The sequence below is a fragment of the Erinaceus europaeus genome, chromosome 3 (genome assembly GCF_950295315.1).
Source record: "Erinaceus europaeus chromosome 3, mEriEur2.1, whole genome shotgun sequence".
Lineage (NCBI taxonomy): Eukaryota > Metazoa > Chordata > Mammalia > Eulipotyphla > Erinaceidae > Erinaceus > Erinaceus europaeus.
In genome coordinates, this window is record NC_080164.1 from 28,327,243 (window position 1) to 28,351,793 (window position 24,551).

Genomic DNA, 24,551 nt, shown 5'->3' on the forward strand with positions numbered 1-24,551 from the left:
GATGTCCTGGAACTGGTAAAGGGAGCTGCATGAAGACCTCGTCTGCCCTTAGAATCAATGTTGACACATGGCTAATTGTGTCCATGCTGGGCTCCCCTTAGGGACAGGAGTGGCTGGCTATATTTAATCAGACCATCTGGGGTCCTGTACATGGTGATGAGGGCTCAGAGCTGGACACAGTGGGTGAGTCCTATGTCTCATGGTCCTAGAGGTGGCACAGTGGATAAAGCATTGGACTTTCAAGCATGAGGTCCTGAGTTCAATCCCCAACAGCACATGTACCAGAGTGATGTCTGGTTCTTTCCCTCTCTCCTCCTATCCTTCTCATCAATAAATAAAATCTTAAAAAATAATAATAATAAAAGACAGTTTCATGTCTCAGAAAATTCAGCCTCTACTCACCTGCCTGCAGGGGACTGTGAGAGATCAGAGCAGAAAGGTCAAGGAGAGTCCAGAACCCAAGGCAGAAGAGTTCCAACAGCAAGAAGACACAAAGCAAATTATCTTCCAAAGAGGCAATGCAGGGTGCATATGTTCCAATGCCAAGGTGGCATATTTCTCCTCCAAAGCCACTGTTTTCTACTCAAGAGTCAGCTCCTGTTCTGAGGGCAGAGGGAAGTTAAGATAGACAGCCTGGAAAATCCAGGAGCCTAGAGAGGGAGGCCCCTATAGCAGAGGCCTGCAGACAACTAGGCCCCTGTGGGCTCCAGGACAAGGGGTCCTTGGGACCCAGGACACAGATGCCTGGCTGTCAGAGCCAGGCAGTGGCACAACTGGTGGGGCACACATTACTGTGCTCAAAGATCCGGGTTCAAACCCCGGGTGCCCACCTGCAGAGAGGACACTTCACAAGTGGTGAATCAGGGCTTCAGGTGTCTTCTATGTTTCTATGCTCTCTCAAAATCTCACTGTCTCTATCCAAAACTAATTAAGTAAATAAAAAAAAAACTTTTAAAAAAGGAAGAGAATGAGTGCTTTCGGTGCTGGAAAAACCAAGTGAGATATGAAGCACTGGAGCCAGGCAGTGGTGCACTTGGTTGAATGCTCACATTAACATGCTCAAGGAACTGGGTTCAAGGCTCTTATAGGAGAGACACTTCGCAAGTGGTGAAGTGGGGCTGTAGATGTTTCTCTGTCTCTCTCCCTCTCTAGCTCCCCATCCTATCTTATTTTTTTTCTCTGTCCTACCAAACAAATCGATTTTTAAAACATTTTAAATTCTAGGGGCAGGGCACCCATTAGAACCTACACATTACCATAAGCAAAGACCTAGGTTCAATACCATAAGCAAAGACCTAGGTTCAAGCCCACAATCCCAACTAGCTGAGCACCTTGTGTAGGTCTAGCAGGTCTTCAAGCTGGTGAAGGACTCAAACTCACTGAGGGAGAGTGCTCTGTGCTGGGGAGGAAGGTGTGTGGTACCCTGACTGTCTTATAAAACTGCATGGTTTTCATTGGAAACAGAGAATCAAACACCAGGACTCTTGTGGCCCAAATTGGGCTGGTTTGCTGACTTTCTAACAGCCACATTGCTGAGTATTAGGGAAGTTTTGAGTTTGGGGCCTAATTAACTAACAACTAGCCTATCAGTTGTATCCTCTCCACCTCCTGCCCATCCATTTGCCACAGAGCCTGTGCCAGGATGTGCCTGCTGCTTCACTGGAACTCTTCCTCCAAGGGTGTCTATTCAGATAAGCTGTTTCTGCATGCAGTGATGGCCAGAGACAGGTGCGGAGAGCAAGTTTCCATTCACACCTCCAGGGCCCTGTGCTGCAGAAGGCAAGACAAAAGGGCCTCAAGCCACCTGACACATCTCCATAAGTCACTCCAGAGAATATATACCCTTTTCATCTTTATGTTTCCCAATGATGAGCAAAGCTTCCCAGCTCGTTCCTTCTTCTTGGAAGATTCTCAAGGATGGGCTCTCGGCCCTCACAGCAATCCAGAAACTGTCTCTCATCTTGAAGTTGCAAGGTGGACATAAAAAATGTGTAGGGAGCAGCAGGGAGATAGCTCAGTTGCTGGAACACAGGTACATGCCTGCAGCTCCAGGCAATTTAGGTGAGGGAGCAGTGCTCTGGCTACTTTCTCTCATGTGAAATGAAGAGACCTTACTATGCAGGGAGGGGTATACAACAGACAGCACTCTTCTTTCTTTGTTATAGATTTTATGTTATTGCCACCTGGACTTCTTGAAGGATTTGAACCTATATACTTTTTTTTTTTTTCCTCCAGGGTTACTGCTGGGCTCGGTGCCTGCACCATGAATCCACTGCTCCTGGAGGCCATTTTTCCCCCTTTTGTTGCCCTTGTTGTTGTAGCCTCGTTGTGGTTATTATTATTACCATCATTGATGTCGTTTGTTGTTGGATAGGACAGAGAGAAATGGAGAGAGGAGGGGAAGACAGAGAGGGGGAGAGAAAGATAGACACCTGCAGACCTGCTTCACCGCCTGTGAAGCGACTCCCCTGCAGGTGGGGAGCCAGGGGCTCGAACCGGGATCCTTACACCGGTCCCTGCGCTTTGCGCCACGTTCTCTTAACCCACTGCACCACTGCCCGACCCCCCAGAACCTATATAAATTCTTGATGCCAGGAAGGCTCTCCTTTTCCAGATCAATGGTGAAACACAGAGAGGGTGTGAGAGATGGAGAGATAAGAGACACCACAGAGCCAGTCCACAATTCATGAAGCTTTCTTTTGGCATGGCCCCTATGTGGAGGCTGGGGGCTTGAGTCCAGATCCTAACATATAGTACACAGTGCACTCCACTGGATTCACCATCTCCTGACCCTTTTAAAATAGTTTTATTTGTTTTTATTGTTGGATATAGATAGAAATTGAGAAGGGAGGGGGAGATAGAGAAAGAGACAGACACCTGTAGCCCTACTTTACCACTTATGAAGCGTTTCCCCTGCAGTTGGAGACCAGGGGCTTGAACCTTGGTTCTTGCACATTGTAATGTGTGCACTTAACCAAGTGCACCACCCCCTGGCCCCCTGGCCCCTTGGCCCCCTGGCTCTTAATTCTTTGTTTTATTTGGTATGTTGTTAGTTCCAGGAAACATGTATGCCTTTAATCTTCAAAAGGCACTTAAAGTGGTGGCTGTCTCTATTGGCAATCTTTATCCCAGACTCCAAAGACTTTGCTTATTTCTCTTCTCTGCTTGCATTCACACAGGGCCTGCTCTGGGGTTAAAGAAACCTTAGAGGAGTTATTCTGGACTCCAGAAAGGTCCAGCATGTACTGGGAAATTTATAAGGATAGATTGAGATGAGGGAAGCTACTGAGTTAAATGGCGCCTAGGTTAGCATTAGAAAGAGGCTGGGATTGTGTCCCATCCCACCCACCCACTCCAACCCCCACCCCCCGTGGGACCAGGAAGCCAAGCCACATGTCCATCCTCCCCGTCACCACAGGTTTTTACTTTGGTGCCCTACTTTCAATTTAGTCAGATCCTGCTTTTAGTTTCACTTTCTCAACTTCTTTTGATGAGTGGGATCATCCCACACTCATCTTTATCTTTCTGACTTAGCTCACTTAACATAATTCCTTCTAGCTCTGACCAAGATGGGTCAGAGAAGTCGAGTTCATTGTTCTTAGTAGCTGCATAGTATTCCATTGTGTATATATACCACAGCTTTCTCAGCCACTCATCTATTGTTGGGCACCTCTGGGTTGCTTCCAGGTTTTAGCTATTATGAATTGTGCTGCTATGAACATAGGAGTACACACATCTTTTTGGTTGGGTGTTATGGAGTCCTTGGGATAGATCCCCAGGAGAGGAATTACTGGGTCATATGGAAGTTCCATGTCTAGCCTTGTGAGAGTTCTCGAGACGGCTCTCCATAGAGGCTAGACCAATTTACATTCCCACCAGCAATGAAAAAGGGTTCCTCTGTCCCCACAGCCTCTCCAGCATTTGTTGCTGCTGTCCTTTTTGATGTATCCCATTCTTACAGGAGTGAGGTGGTATTTCAGTGTTGTCTTTATTTGCATTTCTCTGACAATCAGTGACCTGGAGTAGTTTTTCATATGTTTGTTAGCCTTTTGGATGGTTCTGTTAATATCCTCTGCCCATTTATGGATGGGGTCATTTGCTTTTTTGGTGCTAAGTTTGCTGAGCTCCTTGTATATTTTGGTGATTAGTCTCTTGTCTGATGTATGGCATGTGAAGATCTTCTCCCTTTCTGTGAGGGGTCTCTTTGTTTGTGTGATAGTTTCTTTGGCTGTGCAGAAGCTTTTCAATTTATTATAGTCCCATTGGTTTGTTTCTGCTTTAGTCTTCCTTGCAATTGGGTTTGTTTCATCATAGATGTCCTTGAGGTTTAGGTGGAAAAGTATTCCACCAATATTTTCCTCTAAGTATTTGATTGTTTCTGGTCTAACATCCAGGTCTTTAATCCATTTGGAGTTGATTTTTGTTTCAGGTGAGATAAAGTGGTTCAGTTTCATTCTTCTGCATGTTTCAACCCAGTTTTCCCAGCACCATTTATTGAAGAGAGCCTCCTTCTTCCATTTAAACCTTTGGGCCCCCTTATTAAAGATTAGATGTCCATAGGTGTGGGGGTTTAGTTCTGGGCTTTCAATTCTGTTCCACTGGTCTGTGTGCCTATTTTTGTTTCAGTACCAGGCTGTTTTGATGATGATAGCTTTATAATAAAGTTTGAGGTCTGGGAGTGTGATGCTTCCATTTCTGTTTCTTTTCCTCAAGATGGATTTGGCAATTCTAGGTGTTTTCTGGTTCCAGATAAATGATTGTAGTTTTTGTTCTATTCTCTTAAAGAAGCTTGGTGGAACTTTGATGGGTATCACATTAAATTTGGTGGTGGGAATGGTGTTTATTTACACACTTATTAAATTATAGTCATATAAATCACTAATTAATATGAGAGGGGGAAATTGATTGTATGTCTCACAAAGGGACTTTTAAAAGTTAACCCAATTACCAAATAATGTGATGTTAACAATAACTATCCATTGTCTTCTTGAACCCTAAGACAGCAGGAACCTCACATTTCCACTATAGAGCCTAAACTTCCCCCAGTCCTGGGACCCTAGGGTAGGGCCCACTTTCCCGTATGCTTCTTATCAAATAATATTGCATCCTCTGATCGCAACCTAATCAACACAATAAGTGCCACCCCAGCATGCTTCTCTTCAGACTGTGTCCAGAGACTTCAGGTGTGGAATGACAACCCTTCAGCTTCATCCCTTGGGTGAGACCTTTCCTTTCATAGTATTCTCTAACTCCATCCCAGGTGGGTCACTTCCTAACAAAGTCCCAAAACCTAGATATAGACCAGGTTCCAGGAGATAGAGCATATGTCTACACATATCCATAAACCAGGGCAAATATATACCTGAAAGCAGTAGTACACTAGAGTTTGCAGTGAGTACCCCCCAACACTTTATCTCCACTATTCCATACTTTGGGTCCATGATTCTTCAACAATTTGTTTGGCTTGGTATGTTAACTCTCTTTTCAGCCACCAGGTTCCAGATGCCATCAGGATGCCAGCCAGGCTTCCCTGGACTGAAGACCCCACCAATGCATCCTGGAGCTCCGCTTCCCCAGAGACTCACCCTACTAGGGAAACAGAGAGGCAGACTGGGAGTATGGATCGACCAGTCAATGCCCATGTTCAGCGGGGAAGCAATTACAGAAGCCAAACCTTCCACCTTCTGCAGCCCACAATGACCCTGGGTCTATGCTCCCAGAGGGATAGAGAATGGGAATGCTAGTGGGGAGGGGACTGGATATAGAGATTGGGTGGTGGGAATTGTGTGGAGTTGTAGCCCCCATCCTATGATTTTGTTAATGTCTCCTTTCTTAAATAAAAAAAAAAAGAGGCTGGGAGTCTACCAAGTAGCTTAAAATTATTCATAGAAAAATGTTATCAAGGCTGGGCAGATAATACAGCAGTATCACAAAGGATTTGCGCACAAGAGGTTCCAAATTCAATCCTGGGCACCATTGCCAGAGCTGCAGAAACAAGAAACAACAAAAGAAACACAAAGTCGCATATAAGTGACAACCTTTGATGGCACTGGCTGCACACTGTGTCCTGCACTGACAGTGCAGGACAGAGGAGGAGAGAGTCAGATCCTCCAGGCTTATGACACAGTCACATCATAATATACCTACTTTACCTCGAAATACTCTGGGCTGAAAATGCAGTTAGGGCCAGAGAGATCTCTCAGTGTGAGCAAACAGGACTTGCATGACTGAGGCTCCAGGAGCTTCATATTTAACCCAGCACCACCTTGTGCCAGAGCTAAGCAAAGTTCTGGTCTCTCTATTAAGATAAATAAGTATAAGCTTAATATAATGCATTTAATGCACCTCACCTCTCAAATCTCTCACAGCCCTGTAAGCCCCCCTTAAATGAACTCAGCACACTCACAGGAGCCCCCAGTTTGGTGCAAAGTTGCCCGAAACAGAGCATAAAGGTGGGTCTGCAGAGCCTCAGTTCTTCCCCACCATAAGTGTGGAGCTGATCGCTAAGCTGCCAGAACCAGCATCACAAGAGAAGACACCCCACACCTGCCTGTCTCAAGTGCAGAATTCACAGCAGTTACTGATGTGTCCATATTGTACATCATCATCATCATCATCATCATCACCACCACCATCATGACTAGAAAGTGGAAATCTCCAAGTCTGTGTGACTTGTGAAGTGACAACAGTCACATGTGAGTAACTTCAGAGGCAGCTCCTCCAGCTCTGTGACTCTGACATCCTCTCCCCATCCTAGGCCCAGCTACTTCAAGGATAAAACAGAGACAGTAGTAGTAATTGCTTCATTCGACTGTCATAAATGTTACATTTTTAAAAATCACTGTAAAGTACCCTGAGGAGTGTTTGGAATATTACCAGCACTCAACAAAAACTGTCATAAAATAAACAATACTTATAATTTGACAACACATAAAAATATTTATGAAGAACAAGCATGTGTATAGTCATTTGTAGTGGACTCGGGATTGCCCCAAGTACAGTAATCACTATTCTACTGGCATATTTAATTCTAATACCAGCTTCATAATATAGCATCCTCACCATACAGACAGGGAAACGAAGGCAAAGGGTGGCAGAGTAACTCACACAGCCTCACATGAGGCAGCTAGAATTTGGCCAATCTGCAGGTATCTCATATTTTTTCTTTATGATCCTATTTATCAAACCATTGACTTTTGTCTTTTTTTTTTTTAGCATTCAGTGATTGTCTCATTTCATTTATAGCAGTGTTCATTTTATAATACCTGTGTATACTATATAGTGGTTATTTTTTCTTTTCTTTTCTCTTCTTTCTTTTTTTTTTTTTTGCCTCTAGGGTTATTGCTGGGGCACGGTGCCTGCACCACGAATCCACTGCTCCTGGAGGCTATTTTTTCCCTTTTGTTGCCCTTGTTTTATCGTTCTTGTGGTTATTGTTGTTGTTGTTTTGATGTCATTGTTGTTGTATAGAACAGAGAGAAATCGAGAGAGGAGAGGGAAGACAAAAAGGGGGGAGAGAAAGATAGACACCCTGCTTCACTGCTTGTGAGCGACCCCCCTCCAGGTAGAGAGCCAGCTTGAAACGGGATCCTTGAGCTGGTCCTTGCTCTGTGCTACCGCCCCCACAGTGAGGACTAGGGGCTTGAACCTGGGCCCTTGCACATGGTAAAATGTGTTCTCCACTGGGTTTGCCACCACCTGGTCCTTTAAATATATTTTTTACCGAACAAGTTTAAGTAGTCCATGGGAAAAACAATATACGTTGTGGACTAGAGATTAGGGACATTTTGAGTTGTCTTGCATTTTTTTAGGAGGCACTGTCCAATGTCTATGTTGGGGACAAGGTGGCTTTCTACCTCTTTTCCTTTCTCTACTTATCTACTTTTTGTTCTCTTACTAAAGTCAGTATAAAGGAAACAGATGTCCCCAGACCCAGCAACCTGACATCTGAGTGTCCAAAACCCTTATACAGTGCAATCAATATTCACTTTTATGATTATTTCCACTTGTTACTATGTAATAATTTCCTCTATATTTTTGGATGGGTCCACAAAGCCCAGATGGTTAAATGTTGGTTGTTCTGGGTCTATAATGGTTACTCCAGAGCCATAGAATTTTTTATTTGATCTCTGACTTTTAAGACGTGACAGCTTGGTTATTTTACAAGGCCAAACTCTCCAAAGCCAGCCTGTAATTGTAGGAATCAAAACTGTTTTCCCATTGATGTTGGCGTTTGGCAATGTGTGGTCCACAGCTATTTATGAGTGATTTACAGCTGCTGTCTCTTTGTGCCCAGATCACGGCATGTCCAGAGCTGATTCCCTGGGGACTGCTATTAATTTCCCTCTTGTTTTGGATTGTTCTCCCTTCAGCTGGCAATTTTCTGGACCCTTGTTCAGCACTGCAGACTTGCTGTGCTCAGCCTTCCCTCCACATGGCATTTGGCTGGGTTAACAGTAGTCTGTGAGACAACTTTTTAAAAATTGAGCAAGTCCTTTCAGATGCCAGGGAAACAGAAAATGAGTCTTACATTAAAAAAAAGAAAAGAAAAAGTATGTGGTCTGAGAAGTAGCACAGAAGATAAAGCATCGGACTTAGAAGCATGAGGTCCTGAGTTCAATCCTTGGCAGCACATATAACAGAGTGATGCTCTGGTTCCCTTTCTCTCTCCTACCTCTCTAATAAATAAAATATTTTTAAAAATCAAGTGTGAAATACTAAAAAAAAAAAACAATGGGTCTACATCAAATTAAGAAGTTTCTGCATAACAAAATAAACCACCATGCAAAGAGGCCCCTTACAGAATGGGAGATATTTACATCATATACATTATACACTAAGCTAATAACCAAAATATATAAAAAGCCCACCAAAGTTAGCAGCAACAACAACAACAACAACAACAAAAAACCCAAATGATTGCATCCAAAAATGGGGAGAGGATATGAATAGAATATTTACCACAGAAGAGATCCAAAAGACTGACAGATATATGAAAAAATGTCCTAAGTCATTGATTTTCAGAGAAATGCAAATCAAGAGAACTAGTTCAGGCCTACGAAAATATCATGCATTGGAAACAACAGCAACAACAAATGCTGGAGAGGCTGCAGTGGGGCAATGGACCCCTCCTGCACTGCTGGTGGAAATGTCAACTGATCCAATCCCTGTGAAGAGCAGTCTGGAGAACTCTCACAAGCCTAGAAATGGACCTACTTTATGACCTAGAAACTCTTCTCCTGGGGATATATCCTAAGGAACCAAACACACCCATCCAAAAAGATCCGTGTACTCCCGTGTTCACAGCAGCACAATTTGTAGTATTCAAACCCGGAAGCAACCTAGGTGTTCAACAACAAATGAGTGGCTGAGTAAATTGTATATATGTTCATAATGGAATACTACTTAGCTATTTAAAATGATAAATTCACCTTCTTCACCTCATCTTAGTTGGAGATTGAAGGAGCTATGTTAAGTGAGATAATCCAGAAAGAGAAGGATGAGTATCGGATGATTCCACTCATAGACAGAAGTTGAAAAATAAGAACAGAAGAAAAATCATAAAGCAGAACTTGGACTGGATTTGGTGCACTGCAACAAAGTAAAAGACTCTGGGGTGGTGGGGTGGGATGGGTGTTCGCTCCTAGAACATGATGGTGGAGTAGGACCTAGGTGAGGGGTTATATTGTTATGTTGAAAACTCAGAAATGTTACACATGTACCAACTACTGTGTTTTACTCTCAGCTGTAGTCCATTAATCCCTCCCAATTAAAAAAAAAAGAAGCAAATCCTAGAAACTGAGACAAAAATTACTTAATGTAGAATTAGAGGCCACTAACTCCTTTAGCAGAAGAGGTAATGCTTCTTAGAATATAGTTTGATGCTCTGTGACAACTGAATCTTAATGCAATGATCCCAGGGATCACTGGAGAGCAGGCAAACGTCCTTTAGTGACACTCACCACTTCGCTGGCCTGTGGGTGCCATTTTGGAGAAGGTCCGTCTGAATGCATGCTTGACTATACTTCTGTATATCTCATCCCAAGTGTCAGCCTTCACAATGAGGTAAATGTTAGTTAGGTCTGTCATCACCCAAAGTCACCATAGTATCTGGCATGAAAAAGTGGCACATTCTGGTTTGGGGCAGATGTCACTAACCATCTTGACCTCTCAACTCCCATACTGTTTAAAACTGCCATTTAGACATTGGTGTCTTGTTTTTTAATCTTCCCATAATGTCCCTCAGCTTCCATAAAATGCAGGCATGACATCTCAAGATTGCCATGTGTCAAATTCCTGCATGACTCTAAAATGGGCAAAGACAGTCAAAGAGAAAGCATTGCCTCTGAGCTTGATTTTTTTTTGACTTAAAAAATATTTATTTATTTTTCCCTTTTGTTGCCCTTGTTGTTTTTCATTGTCGTTGTAGTTATTATTGTTGTTGTTACTGATGTTGTCATTGTTAGATAGGACGGAGAGAAACGGAGAAAGGAGGGGAAGACAGAGAAGAGGAGAGAAAGATAGACACCTGCAGACCTTCTTTATCGATTGTGAAGAGACCCCCTTCAGGTGGGGAGCTGGGGGCTTGAACCAGGATCCTTAAGCAGGCCTTTGTGCTTTGTGCCACGTGTGCCACGTGCCGCTGCGCTACCACCCGAATCCCAACCTGGGCTTGATTTTTTAATAAAAATGTTCTCTGACTTATTTCCACCCATAAAAGCAAAATTCTGACTAGCTTGTCACATCTGTATGTGGTAGTGAAATGGAAAAATTGATGACCATAGATAGTCTACTCTCCTGACTCACCCCATGTAAGTATTTTAATCTATGTGCCTAGTAGAGATTTGTATTTCCTCTGTGGTTTACAGACATACAGCCTAAGTCTATATTTCCTCTGTGCCTGACGGGCCTCACAGCAATTAGTGACTGAAACTACCTTACCTCCTCCCTCCACATTCTTAAGCTGGGCAGCTAGGGAGGAATCCAGCCTAGCCAGAAGAAATAAAACCCCCGTATCCAATTAGCACCAGGGCCAAAGATCATGTGCCTGCAGTGTGCCAATGTCTGCATTCTCTTTGTAACCAAGACACAAAACTCTATAGAAGGAGTGCTGTTCCTTTGGCACACAGAGAACTTCCTTAGAGAAATCCAGATCTCTCACCCACCAGTGTATTAAACTCTCTATTTTTTTAAATTTAGTTTGCCTTTTGTTGCCCTTGTTGTTTTTTATTTTTTATTGTTGTTGCAGTTATAATTGTTGTTAGATAGGACAGAGAGAAATGGAGAGAGGAGGGGAAGACAGAGAGGGGGGAAAGAAAGATAGACACCTGCAGACTTGCTTCACCGCCTGTGAAGGGACTCCCCTGCAGGGGCTCAAAACTCCTCTCTATTTACCACACTCAGTTCTGGTCTCATGTTTCTGCAACAGTAAACTACATGTTCTCTGCAATCAGGGAACTGATTTTTTTGAGTCAAGCATTTTTTAATTTAAAATTTTATCTTTATTTATTTATTTACTGGATAGAGACAGCCAGAAATTGAGAGGGAAGGGGTGACAGAGAGGGAGAGAGGTAGAGAGCCACCTGCAATACTGTTTCATCACTAGTGAAGCTTCTCCCCAGCATGTGGGGACCAGGGGCTTGAACCTGGGTCCTTGTGCACTGTAATATGTGCTCTCAACCAGGTGCACCACCACCTGGCCCCTGAGTCAAGCATTTATGAATGAGAAGATTTAAGAACACAAAGTGCCATGTGGTGGAGTTACGTGAGGACAGTGGCAGATTGAAAATCCTATTCTTTTTTATTTTTATTTTTATTATTGAACAGAGACAGAGAAATTGAAAGGGGAGGGGGAGATAGAGAGGGAAAGAGATAGAGATGTCTGCAGCCCTGCCTCACCACTTGTGAAGCTTTCTTCCTGCAGGTGGGGACCAGGGGCTTGAACCCGGGTCCTTGAGCACTGTAATGTTTGTGCTTAACCAGGTGCGTCACCACCTGGCCCTGAAAATCCTATTCTTTTTAGATGGTTGTTATAGTTTTTAAGGATGGTTTCTGGTCCATGGAAATTTCAAAAGCAGACTCAGTACTCAACATTGCAAACTCAACTAAAATATAAGCCTGCCAACAGAATGTCTGCAGATACAAAGTGATCTAATGAGAATAAAGCTTCAGGAAATAAATAGTAGCAAGTTAACTACCCCATTTTCAAAGCCCTGAAACTTAATTTTACCATTCCTGGTCACAGGAAAAGACATCTGTCCTAATGGAAAAATAATAAAATGCATTTATGCAAAGGTGAATGAGAATTTTTCACGAGTGGATGGAAATATGTATTCTGTTTTTAGAGAGCTACTATTTCTTTCTCTCTTTCCCTTCCCCCCTCCCTTCCTTCCTCCCTCCCTTCCTTCCTTCCTTGCCTCCAGGGTTATTGCTGTGGCTTGGTGCCTGCATTACAAATCCACTGCTCCTGGTGGCCATCTTTTTTCCATTGTTGTTGCTGTTGTTGGATAGGACAGAGAAAAATTGAGGAGGAGGTAAAGACAGAGGGGGAAAGAAAGATAAACACCTGCTAACCTGCTTCACCATTTGTGAAGTGACACCCCTGTGGATGGGTAGCCAAGGGCTTGAACTGGGATCCCTACACTGGTCCTAGCATTTCACACTACTTGCACTTAAACTGGTGCACTACCACCCTACCCCGAGAGCTACTCTTTCTTGATGTGGAAAAGCTGGAGGTTGAAATGCACAACTATTGAGCTTGTTCTCTGCCATGGAAGTCTGATAAAGCCTATACACATTTGCAACACCATCAAACTTACATAACCCACTCCCTTATCCATCCTCTCTTTTTGAAAGCAGGTGGCAAGCAGGCTCTAAGGATACTGAAATTAAAAATGTAAACCCTGCCTCCAGGATCTCACATCTCAGCCAGGCAATCAGACACCAAAGGTCTGAATACAATGGACTGGCTCTGACATAGAGTTAGACCTTGAGTTCAGACCAGCAGCTTCAGCAAAGTCCCCCAGTAGGTGACATCAGTGTGGCATCGCCAGCAAAGGTAGCAAGGCAACAGTTCTCCAGGCAGGAGCAATGCTCTGCAGAAGCAGAGGCAGAAAAGTGTTCCCAGAGAAGAGAGAGCATTTGTCATTTCTCAGAGAGAAATGGTCACCTCACAGAGTGTTTGTTTTGGTAGCCATGCAGTCTGTGTACACTTGGCTTGAGCTGTGTTTCCTCTCCCTGGGTGTATAGGAAACTCCTGATTAGTCCCTCCAGCTTTGCACCTTGGTGCTTCCCACTTGGTATTTGTAACTTGCCTGCATTGGTTTAGGGGTAGACTGAAAGGTTTTCAGCAGCATTTCCTAAGAATCCTGTGGATGCCCACCACCACCATCTCCACTTGTTCCCAAGGGAAGCCCTGTGGCTTGGGGACATGTGGCCCTACTCTCAGCAGACAGACAGCAGTCCTGAGACTTAAAAAAAAAACAAAAACTCAAAAGTCTGAGGTCTTTATGGAAGACAATTTATGTTTTTGGAATCCAAAGGCACAATCTAGAAGGAGTGAAACAACCTGGGCTGGAGAGACAGCCTAATGGTTATGCAAAACACTTTCATGCTTGAAGCTCCAAGGCCTCAGTTGCAGTCCTAAGAACCACCATATACCAGAGATGAGTGGAGCTCTGGCGTCTCTCTCTCTCCCCCTTTCTTTCTTTCTCTCTCTCTCTCTCTCTCCTTCCCTCCCTCCCTCCCTCCCTCCCTCCCTCCCTTCCTCTCTCTCTCTCTCTCTCTCTCTCTCTCTCGCCTCCAAGGTTATTGTTGGGGCTTGGTGCCTGCACTACAAATCTACTGCTCCAGGAGGCCATTTTTCCCCCCATTTTCTTGCTCTTACTGTTATTGTTGGATAGAACAGACAGAAATCAGGCATTGGGCAGTATCACAGCAGGTTAAGCGCACGTGGCTCTAAGCAAAAGGATCCTGGTTCCAGCCCCTGGCTCCCCACCTGCAGGGGAGTCATTTCACAAGCTGTGAAGCAGGTCTACAGGTGTCTCTCTTTCTCTCCCACTCTCTGTCTTCCCCTCCTCTCTCCATTTCTCTCTGTCCTATCCAACAATGATGACATCAATAACAACAACAAAACAACAAGGGCAACAAAAGGGAATAAATAAATATTAAAAAAAAAAGAACAGAGAGAAATTGAGAGGAGGGGAAGACAGAGAGGGGAGAGAAAGATAGACACCTGCAGACCTGCGTCACTACTTGTGAAGCAACATCCCTGCAGGTGGGCAGATGGGGGCTCTAACTGGGATCCTTATGCTGGTCCTTGTACTTTGCAACATGCATGCTGAACCTGCTGTTACCTCCCACCCCCTTCTTTTTAAAAAAAAATATATTAGTGACTCAACATTGATCTATAAAACTATAAGATAGCAGGGTCATAACTCCACACTATTTGTATCACCAGAGTTCTATATATCCCCATTCTCTCCATTAGAAGCCATAGCAGTTCTCTCAAGGTCACAGATATGGGTTAACTACCATCTCTACAACTATCTATCTATATTTGTATATATCCACCCATCCCATCCTGCCCTCTCCTCCTTCCCAAGTCCACCCAAACCCACCACTACTTCTGAATATCCCTTCTCTTTCCTCCTCCCTCTCCAGGTCCTGAAGGAGTCTGAGTTCAGAGACCTCTGGTCATCTTCCCCCAACATTTCTCCCCCATTGGGAGTATGAACCTAATTTAGGGGGGGTTGCATAAGGTGGGAATTCTGGCTTCTTTCATTGCTTCTTCACTGGACATGGGCATTGGCAGGTCAATCTATACCCCCCAGCCTACTTCTATCTCTCCCTACTGGTATAGGGATCTGAAGAGGTGAGATTCCAGGACACACTGGTGAGGTCATGTGCCCAGGGAAGTAAGGGTGGACTCATGATAGCATCTGTAACTTAGCGGGACAAAATGATTAATGAACAGTAAACAAAAAAGCAGGAATAAAGTGGATGAGAATAGGAATATTAGGTTGGAAAGAAGCCTGGAAGTCAATTTTTGGTATGTTCCCAGGGGCCTACGTTTTTGCTTGAGTTTGATAGCTAACATGAAGTTGGACACAAATAATGTCTGGGAAGAGGGTGTCAGAGTTGAGAATAGGGCTAGAAAGTTGGATTAGGGCAGAGCGTAGCACACAAACTTGAAGATAGTCTATAAATAAAATTAACTGTTTACCCCATCAACCCAACCTAGGGCCCATATATATATTTACATTTAGTACAAGAGCCTGTGTAACCTCTGAGTCCCTGTTGAACTGAGCTAGCAGTTCCTGGTCATAGCTGGAAACGTTCTAGGCTGCACTCATTCCAGGACTAGTTTTCCTTGAGTGGCATGGTAGAATGACTCAGCATTCCTGAGAATTTTCAGATCACCTCTTCCCCCAGACGTTCTTGTGGTCACATGGAAGAAAGGTCTGGGAACTCTGCTCAGGGCATTGTAGCTGGAATGAGGAGTGGGAACAGCTCAGCTCTGCAGAGTTTCTAGAAAAGGCCACAAACCCACAAACAGCCTCTGAGCAGGCCAGTGTGCCTAGCCCGAGGGCTGAAAGGTGTTCCAAGCAGGGAAAGGTCTCAGAGGTCTTCTCCCCAGGCTCCTAGCCAAGAATAGTCATCTAGCTGCATGGAGTGACAAATCAAAGGAGGCAAGGCTGGGAGACCCCATGCATATCTGTGGCTGTAAAGAAAGAGCAGCTTCCCTGGAGGGTCAGATGCACCTCAGGGACAGGGGCTCCCTAGGGGACAGAGAGGGTCATACAAAGCAAAGTTCAAGTAGGTGGAGCTGGAACTTTCTGGAAAGGGGAAAACCCAGCATCTAAAACAGGCTTTTCGTTTTGTTTTGTTTTTGTTTTTAAATGGAGCAAAGGGCAGCAGTGACTCCAGCAGCACCAGACATTGCAGTTGTTCTGGAAGCTGGAGCTCAGCTGTAGTATAAGATGGTTTCAGGATTGCACTTGGGACATCTGGGGCCTTAGGCATGCAAGCCTTGTGCTCTAACAGACTGAGCTGTCTCCATACTCCTCTAGACTTTTTATTGAACCTTTACTTTTCAATATATATTTTTCTTTCTTTCTATTGCCACAGGAGTTATAGTTGGGGTTTACTGCCAGCATTATGATTCCACTGCTTAAGTGAACATTTTTTTTTTAATTTCATTTGATAGGACTGAGAAAATGAGAGAAGAGGAAGAGATAGAGAGGAAGAAGGACCCACAACTGTACACCTGCTTCACCACTTGTGAAACTTCCCCTCTGCAGATGGGGAGAGAGGGCTCGAACTTGGGTCCTTGTACATAGTGATGAGTGTGCTCTGCTGGGTGTGCTATTGACAGGCTCTTCAATATATATATATATATATATATATATATACATATATATATATATATATATATAATCTGCATTTATATTTTTTGATTATTTGTCTCCTTTCTTACAGCAGCATAAAGGTCCACAGTGAAAGAAACAAGGCTGCTCACACAGAAAGTAAACTGAGGGACCTGGCAATAGCGCAGTGGGTCAAGTGCACAGGGTGCGAAGCACAAGGACCGGCACAAATATCCCAGTTTGAGGCTTCGGCTCCCCACCTGCAGGGGGGTTGCTTCACAAGCGGTGAAGCAGGTCTTTAGGTGTCTATCTTTCTCTCCCCTCTCTGTCTTCTCCTTTTGTATCGATTTGTCTCTGTCCTATCCAACAATAATGACAGCAATAACAACAACAACGACAAAACAACAGGACAACAGAAGGGAAAAAATAGCCTCCAGGAGTAGTGGATTCAGTGGATTCATAGTGAGCCCCAGCAATAACCCTGGAGGCAAAAAAGGGGAAACTGAACAAACTTTGGCCATATCAGATACACAGCACTGACAAGTCTGGATATTAAATAAAGAAGTACTGATGGGAAGTTGGTCAGTAGTGCAGCGGGTTAAGTGCAGGTGTCACAAAGCACAAGGACCGGGTTTTAAGGATCTCAGTTTGAGCCCCTGCCTCCTCACCTACAGGGGAGTCACTTCACAGGCACTGAAGCAGGTCTGCAGGTGTCTGTCTTTCTCTCCCCCTCTGTCTTCCCCTCCTCTCTCCATTTCTCTCTGTCCTATCTAACAACAATGATATCAACAATAATAAGTACAACAATAATAAAACCACAAGGGCAACAAAAATGAATAAATAAATAAATATTTTTTTAAAAATAAAGAAGGACTGATGTTACTATGTTCAGTCAAGTAAATTTTAATCTAAAGTTGGTGATGGAGAGTTTGGATACAAATCAGGGAAAGTTTTAGTGATTCCTATTTGAAAATCACAGTTTTCTCAATACTCATATAGTTGCCAGATAACATTTAGATTCTGTTACCTTCCACTAACATTATATAATGTTTTCATTTATTTATTCAGTGTGGAGAGAGAGAGAGAGGAGGGAGAGAGGGAGAGAGGAGGGAGAGAGAGAGATCAGAACACTGTGTTGTTGTGATGTGAGACAGAGAAGGCAGTTGTACTAAGTTTTGATCTAGGTTCTCTCTGGTTTCCAAGGCCATGAGAGGGTGTTCTCAGAATGTCACTTGTGGGTGGGTCTTCTCTGTCACCTGTAAGAAGCTAATAAATAGAAGGGCCTTAGGGACTCATGTATACTATAGTCCTTACATAATCACAGGTCATCAAAACAGAGAAATAAGACAAACGTCCAGTATCACTTCTTCTTCTAGCGTTTGCCCTTCTTCCGTAGCCAGTCAACAGCATCAGGTTGAGCCTGATGTAAAGTTTCGTGACCTCCTTTGAATCTGGAGAGGTGGCAGTCGTTGACTATGTGGGTCATAGTCTGTCTGTAGCCACAGGGGCAGTTCGGGTCTTCTCTGGCTCCCCAGCGATGGAACATAGCGGCGCACCGGCCATGGCCTGTTCGATAGCCATTGAGGAGGGCCCAATCATAACGTGCTAGGTCAAAGCCGGGTTGACGCTTGCAGGGGGCTGTGATGAGGTGTTTGTTCTTTACCTCAGCTGACTGCCAGCTCTGTTTCCAAGAGACTGGAACAGAGAAGTTCAGTGTAGGCATAGGGGACCAGATTGGGTGATGAGACGTCAAGCGTTGAACAGGGTGGGCGAAGATATCCGCGTATATTGGCAGGTCCGGTCGAGTGTAGATGTGGGAAATGAACTTAGATGATGCCGCATCCCGACGAATATCTGGCGGGGCGATGTTGCTAAGAATTGGCAGCCATGGAACCGGGGTGGAACGGATGGTTCCAGAAATTATCCTCATGGAGGAATATAATTTGGAATCGACCAAGTGGACATGGGGGCTACGGAACCATACTGGGGCACAGTATTCTGCAGTGGAATAGCATAATGCCAGAGAGGATGATGGTAATGTGGAAGCGCCCACGCCCCATGAGGAGCTGGCCAGTCTTGCAATGAAGTTATTCCTCGCGCCCACCTTTGCTGCAGTTTTTATGAGATGTTTGTGAAATGACAGAGTGCGATCGAGAGTAACGCCAAGATAGACTGGCTGGGCTTCATGCCGGATTCTCGTATCGCCAAGCTGCACATTAAGCTCACGCGAGGCCGAGGCATGGTGTAGATGGAAAACAGATGATACCGTTTTTGCAGTGCTAGGGATTAGTCGCCATTTTTTACAGTAATCAGATATCAGAGACATGTCTTTCGAGGATGTCGAACTTTGATGCCTGAGTTGCACAGCAGATGTCATCGGCGTAGATGAACTTCCTTGAAGAAGTTTCTGGGAGGTCATTGATGTAAATATTAAATAGCGTAGGAGCCAGAACAGAGCCCTGGGGGAGGCCACTTGAGACAAGTCTCCATCTGCTAGACTTGTCACCCAGATGTACCCGGAAACTTCTGTTTTGGAGAAGAAACGATATAGTGTTGGCCACCCATGGAGGCAGGCATCTTGAGATCTTGACTAGGAGACCACGGTGCCAGACCGTGTCATAGGCTGCTGTGAGATCAACAAAGACAGCACCCGTCTTTAAATTCTTCTGGAATCCATTTTCAATGTAAGTTGAGAGGGCCAGGGCTTGTTGTAAGAAGCTAATAAATAGAAGGGCCTTAGGGACTCATGTATACTATAGTCCTTACATAATCACAGGTCATCAAAACAGAGAAATAAGACAAATGTCCAGTATCACTGAATCAGGTGTTTAAGCCAGGCTTACCAATGCTTTGTTAGTAATGGTATCGATTGGTTCAAAGTTCAAGGTGGTTTGGGTTTCTGCTCCAAGTTCAGTTAAGTGTCAGACCAATGGGCTCCATGACAACTGTCTAGTGCTCCAAATTAAACCTTGAAATGGAAGAGAGGCACCAAGGGGAGTCTGCTGCTCTTTCCTTTTAGCTAAGGTGCCAGCTCTGAGGTCAAAATGCTCCCTGCACCTTCCCTGCCCCCCCCACCCTTTGCTCCACAAGGCCCCCTCCCCAGAGTGGCTCTTCCAGATGGCCTCACACTTGCAGGGATTCTATTAATGTGGACATTGGCTAAAATCAAAAGCTGGAAACAGCCTGAATGGCCCTTAGCCTGAGATTCTCTCTGGCTATCCACGCCTGTCATCAGCTAGAAATGGTCTCACTGTTTTCCAAAATTATCCTCAGTTACTCTTCATAGCACCGGCAGCCCTCAGTCACTGTCCACTCAGAAGCAAACATTTGAAAAAAATGAACAGGCCTAAATGTACTAAGACAATATTCAGGACATACTTTTAGTTTTAAAAAAGAAGTCAGGGGAGTCCGGCGGTAGCTCAGTGGGTTAAGAGCAGGTGGTGCAAAGCGCAAGGATGGGCATAAGGATCCCGGTTCAAGCCCCAGCTCCCCACCTACAGGCGATGAAGCAGGTCTGCAGGTGTCTGTCTTTCTCTCCCCTTCTGTCTTCCTCTCCTCTCTTCATTTCTCTCTATCCTATCCAACAACAACAACATCAATAACTACAAAAATAAAACAACAAGGGCAACAAAAGGGAATAAATAAATAAGAAAAAATATATTTAAAAAAGCCAGTTGTTTAACAGCGAATACAGTTCTAATTAAACAGAACTATCTATCTCTGTCTCTTTAAGTATAGAAATGCCCAGAAATGCCCTAGAAGTTTATCTCCAGGCTAACAACAGTCACTTCTTCTTTATAAGCAGAGGTTTCAAGTGGACTTTCCATTTTCACCTATTAAAATAACTTTGAATTGCTCAGCTCTGGCATATGGTGGTGATAGGAATTGAACATGTGATCACAGAGCCCCAACCACTGTGCTATCTCCCCAGTTCTATAATTTTATATTATTGCTGCTTTTTCTGTTATTGTTATTCTCTGTGTATATAGCAGGGACATCACACATGCATAATTTCACTGCTCCTGGCAATTTTTCATCATTTATCATCTAGATAGATAATAGATAAATAGATAGATAGACCACAGCCATCAGAACATTAAATCATAGATTTAAAAAGAAGACATTGAATGTAAAAGTCACACTAGAAGTTGGAATCACTTAGTGTGCACTGTACTCATTCTAGAAAGATTCATGTAATTTTCAAATGATATTCCTATACACATAACCGAATCAGTGAGACAGAGAGTCCTTTCTTGTGCTGACATTCCCTCTGCTGAAGCATCTGCTATGAAATCGATCCATGTGATGACTGAAAGAAGGCAGGACTCAGGCCCATTGGAGTCCTGATCACAAAAAGCACTTGTAAATGGTACTGAAATTTTTATCTGTGACACAGTGATCAATGTCATCTGCAGAGTAACAATGTGATCAAAAGATTATCCACTCTCAACTCCAAGGTCCACTTCTTAAACTCCTGTTAGCACAAGCATGTTATTCTCAGCTCATCCAAGACAATCCATGTTTAATATAACTGTACCTACAGACCCAGCTATCATTGAGAAGCCAGATTCCTCCAGCTGCTTCTCAAACAGCTTTCTCCTGTAAGCCTGAAACAGAGGTGACGGAGGTAGGGTCGTGGGTTCTGGGGAGAGTAGCTACTGCTACTGGAGACAGGCAGTTCTTCTCCATCCAAGGGTCACCCTGCAGATTCCCAATCATCTACAGCCTATGCGGGTGGTAGCTCACCTGCTTTGTTATGTTTGCCACCCAGGTTTGAGCCCAGCTCCCACTACACAGGGGGAAGTCTGGTATCTTTCCCTTTCTGTTTTTATCTGTTTCCATTTTCCCCTTTCTTTCTAGCTGAAAATGTCATCCTGGAGCAGGGAAGTCCTGGTGAAGAAAAGAAATTATTGCACTTTCAAGGTCTGACTAAGATACTGTGAAAGAGATAACCTCATTTTAAACAACTGCATAGTATTTTGAAGTGTATGTATGCCACAGCTTTAATGGCATCATGTTGGGTAAGATAAGCCAGAAAGAGAAGGACCAATATGGAAAGGTGTTATTAATAGGTGGAAACAGAAGAAAAAAGAACAATAGAGGAAAACTTAAGTTTTAAACTTAAACTTTAAACTTGGAATAAGTGTGGTGTATTGGAGGAAAGCAGAGGACTCTGGGGAAGGAGGGAAAGGAATGGGATGAAGGCATAAAATAGAAAAAGAATCAAGGCCATAAAAGGAAAACACAGAGCAAAAGTTGAGCTGGGTAGGGTTTGCTACACCAGAGCAAATGACTCTGGGGAGGGAGCAAAAAGGGTCTTGGAGGGTTAACATACCCATGTTTCAACAACCTTACTGTAAAGCAGTAACTTCCCAATAAAGTGGAAAGAGAAAAAAAGTGATTGTAGAAAAATAAGACCAAACCAAACAAAGTGAGTTCAGAAGTCTTTTTTTGTGTTTTTACTGATTTATTTTACTAATATCACATGAGATTAAGAAAGTCTAATATGAAAGAGAGATATATAGGAAGAGAGAGAGAGAGAGAGAGAGAGAGAGAGAGAGAGAGAGTGTATAGGGAGAGAGAAGGAAGTCAGAGCACCTGAATCCAACCAGGAAATCTTAGACCTGCAAGTCCTCTGCTCTACCAACCAAGTCACTTTCCTGGTCACTGCAGATTATATATATATTGATTTACCAGGCAATCCCAAATACAGAAGGAGCAAGTCACAGACTTTCTAGGAGGGACATCTCCTTGTTGAGAGCAATCTGGGCTATGTAGATGGTATAGTCTGACTCTTGCAAAAAAAAATTGTTTAATGATGCCGGGCTAGCTTCACAGGTGGGAGAGAGACAACCAGGAACTCATGGCTGAGTGGGAACGCAGTCCAATGTTTATTGATCAGAAAAGAATCTGCATTTATACCTCTGGAGGTGGAAGTGGCAGGGTAGAAAAAAGGAAGTACGTAGGATAAGGGGTGGGGAGAAGGAAAGAGTGCTGAAGTATCAAGCTTCCATATAACCAGTGGGAATTAAACCAATTCCTTGCAGGCAGAGCGGATCTCAGACAAAACAATGATTATGTAAATAGACTACAGCATTAAGCAATGCAGGAGAACCTGGCGTGATGACTAACACAAATAAAAACAGAAGCAGAATTAGCCAAAGGAGAAATGATGACCAACATAATGATAGAGATGGCATCATGAAGATTTTATGACTCATTTTGATTTATCAACCTTCCAGTCCAAATGAGATTTTTCCACCTTCTGTAGTTTTAAGAAATGTTTCCCAATTATTTCCAATTAAGGATATGGTAGGAGGAGGGCAGGCTAGTAGGTGCTCTCTTCAAATGCTCTACAACTGAGTCATGCTTGGTAAGCGGACATTTGAAATTTCAAATCCTACCCTGCATGTTGCTCTACACAAAGCCATGCTAGACACAGTGGACAAGAGGAGTAACCACTGTGGACCTGAAACAGTCACTATTGCTTTTGCAAGTGGTTGAACCAAAGTACCTGGTACAAAAGATTACATATCTAATATACCAAATTCAAGTTGCTTTGTCAAGCATAAAAAATAAGACTTTTCCCTTGATAGACTATCTATGTGAATAAGACAAGTATGAAAAACTAGGCAACACTGAGGTCACTAAATCCAAAATTTCCATTTTCTCATTTGTAATAAATCTACCTCTCAATCTATAGTCCTAGAATGATTTTCTTTTTTTCCCCCTTTTCAAAATATTTATTTATTAATGAGAAAGATAGGAGTAGAGACAGAAAGAACCAGACATCACTCTGGTACATGTGATGTACCAGGGGATTGAACTCCGGACCTCATGCTTGAGAATTCAATGCTTTATCCACTGCACCACCTCCTGGACCACAGAATAATTTTATAAATACTACTTTTGAATTTTTTATTTGTTATTACATAAACAAAATTAGGGAGTTGGGCGGTAGTGCAGTGGGTTAAGCACAGGTGGTGCAAAGCACAAGGGCCAGTATAAGAATCCCAATTCGAGGCCCCCAGCTCCCCACCTGCAGGGGAGTTGCTTCACAGGCGGTGAAAGCAGGTCTGCAGGTGTCCGTCTTTCTCTCCCCCTTTCTGTCCTCCCCTCCTCTTTCCATTTCTCTCTGTCATATCCAACAACGACATTAATAACAACAGCAATAATAACAACAACAATAACAAAACAAGGACAACAAAAGGGAAAATAAAAAAAAATTAAAGGTGAAACTCTGCTAAGTTATCCTAATTAGTTGAACCTGTGGTCAAGCAAGAGAGTTTCATGCAGTATTATATATTTATTCCTGATAATGTTTCTTATTTTACATCCTATGAGATTTGCTTGCTAATTTTGAAGCTGTCACATGGTGTCCTTGCTCTGTTCCCTCCTTTACGTTATCATCAAGTTTCATAACCTTCTATTTTCACCCAAGTGGTTGGCAAAGCCTGAGTGAACAGCTCTAAGGACTGTTGCACGGATGAAGAAACTCCCTCAGGGCAGACTGACACCGAGCACCACAGTGTGGGCTGGTCATTACTAGCAGGTGAATAAGTTGGCTCTCTCTCATTTCTCCATTTTAGATATGTGCCAATAGCAAATATGTTTCTAAGTGTCTTACAGAACTGAAGGTACAGGACACTTGTGGTATTTCCTGGTCTTGCCACCAGGAACTAAGTCAAAAGCCTTAGAAAATCAGGGGAGGGGACGGGATACTGAGCTTTAGTGGTGGAAATTGTATCCCTCTTATCCTACGGTCTTGTCAGTGTTTCCATTTTATAAATAAATTAATTAAAACAGAGCCTTAGAAATATAAAGTGCATTCCTTCAGTGCACTCTATTAAGTATTGCAGCCTGGAAATCCCAGTGGCCATGTAATAACAGGTACATATATGCTCAGTAATTGTTCACTGGGTGAGGCTTAGGCTGGTTTATTTATTTTTTTACTAAATATTTTTATTTGGGGGAATAGTGGTTTACAGTAAATATAATTAAAGAAGCTGCCTTCTATCCTAGCTATCCTGATTTTTCATTTATCTCCATAAAACTCCTTTTGGGCTGGGGTGACAGCATATTTGTTATGCAAAAATCTTACATGTCTGAGGCTCTGAGGTCCCAGGCTCAATCCCCAGCACCACCATAGCTAGAGCTCTGGTCCTTCTGTCTCTCTCTCTCTCT

At 43.5% G+C, this 24,551-nt stretch overlaps 1 protein-coding gene across 1 annotated transcript in view; it reads right to left on the reverse strand.

Annotated features, from left to right (window-relative positions):
* Positions 1 to 24,551, reverse strand: part of SLC8A1 (solute carrier family 8 member A1) — a 245,174-nt gene that overhangs the window by 93,919 nt on the left and 126,704 nt on the right. The gene's annotated exons all lie outside the window — the stretch shown is intronic.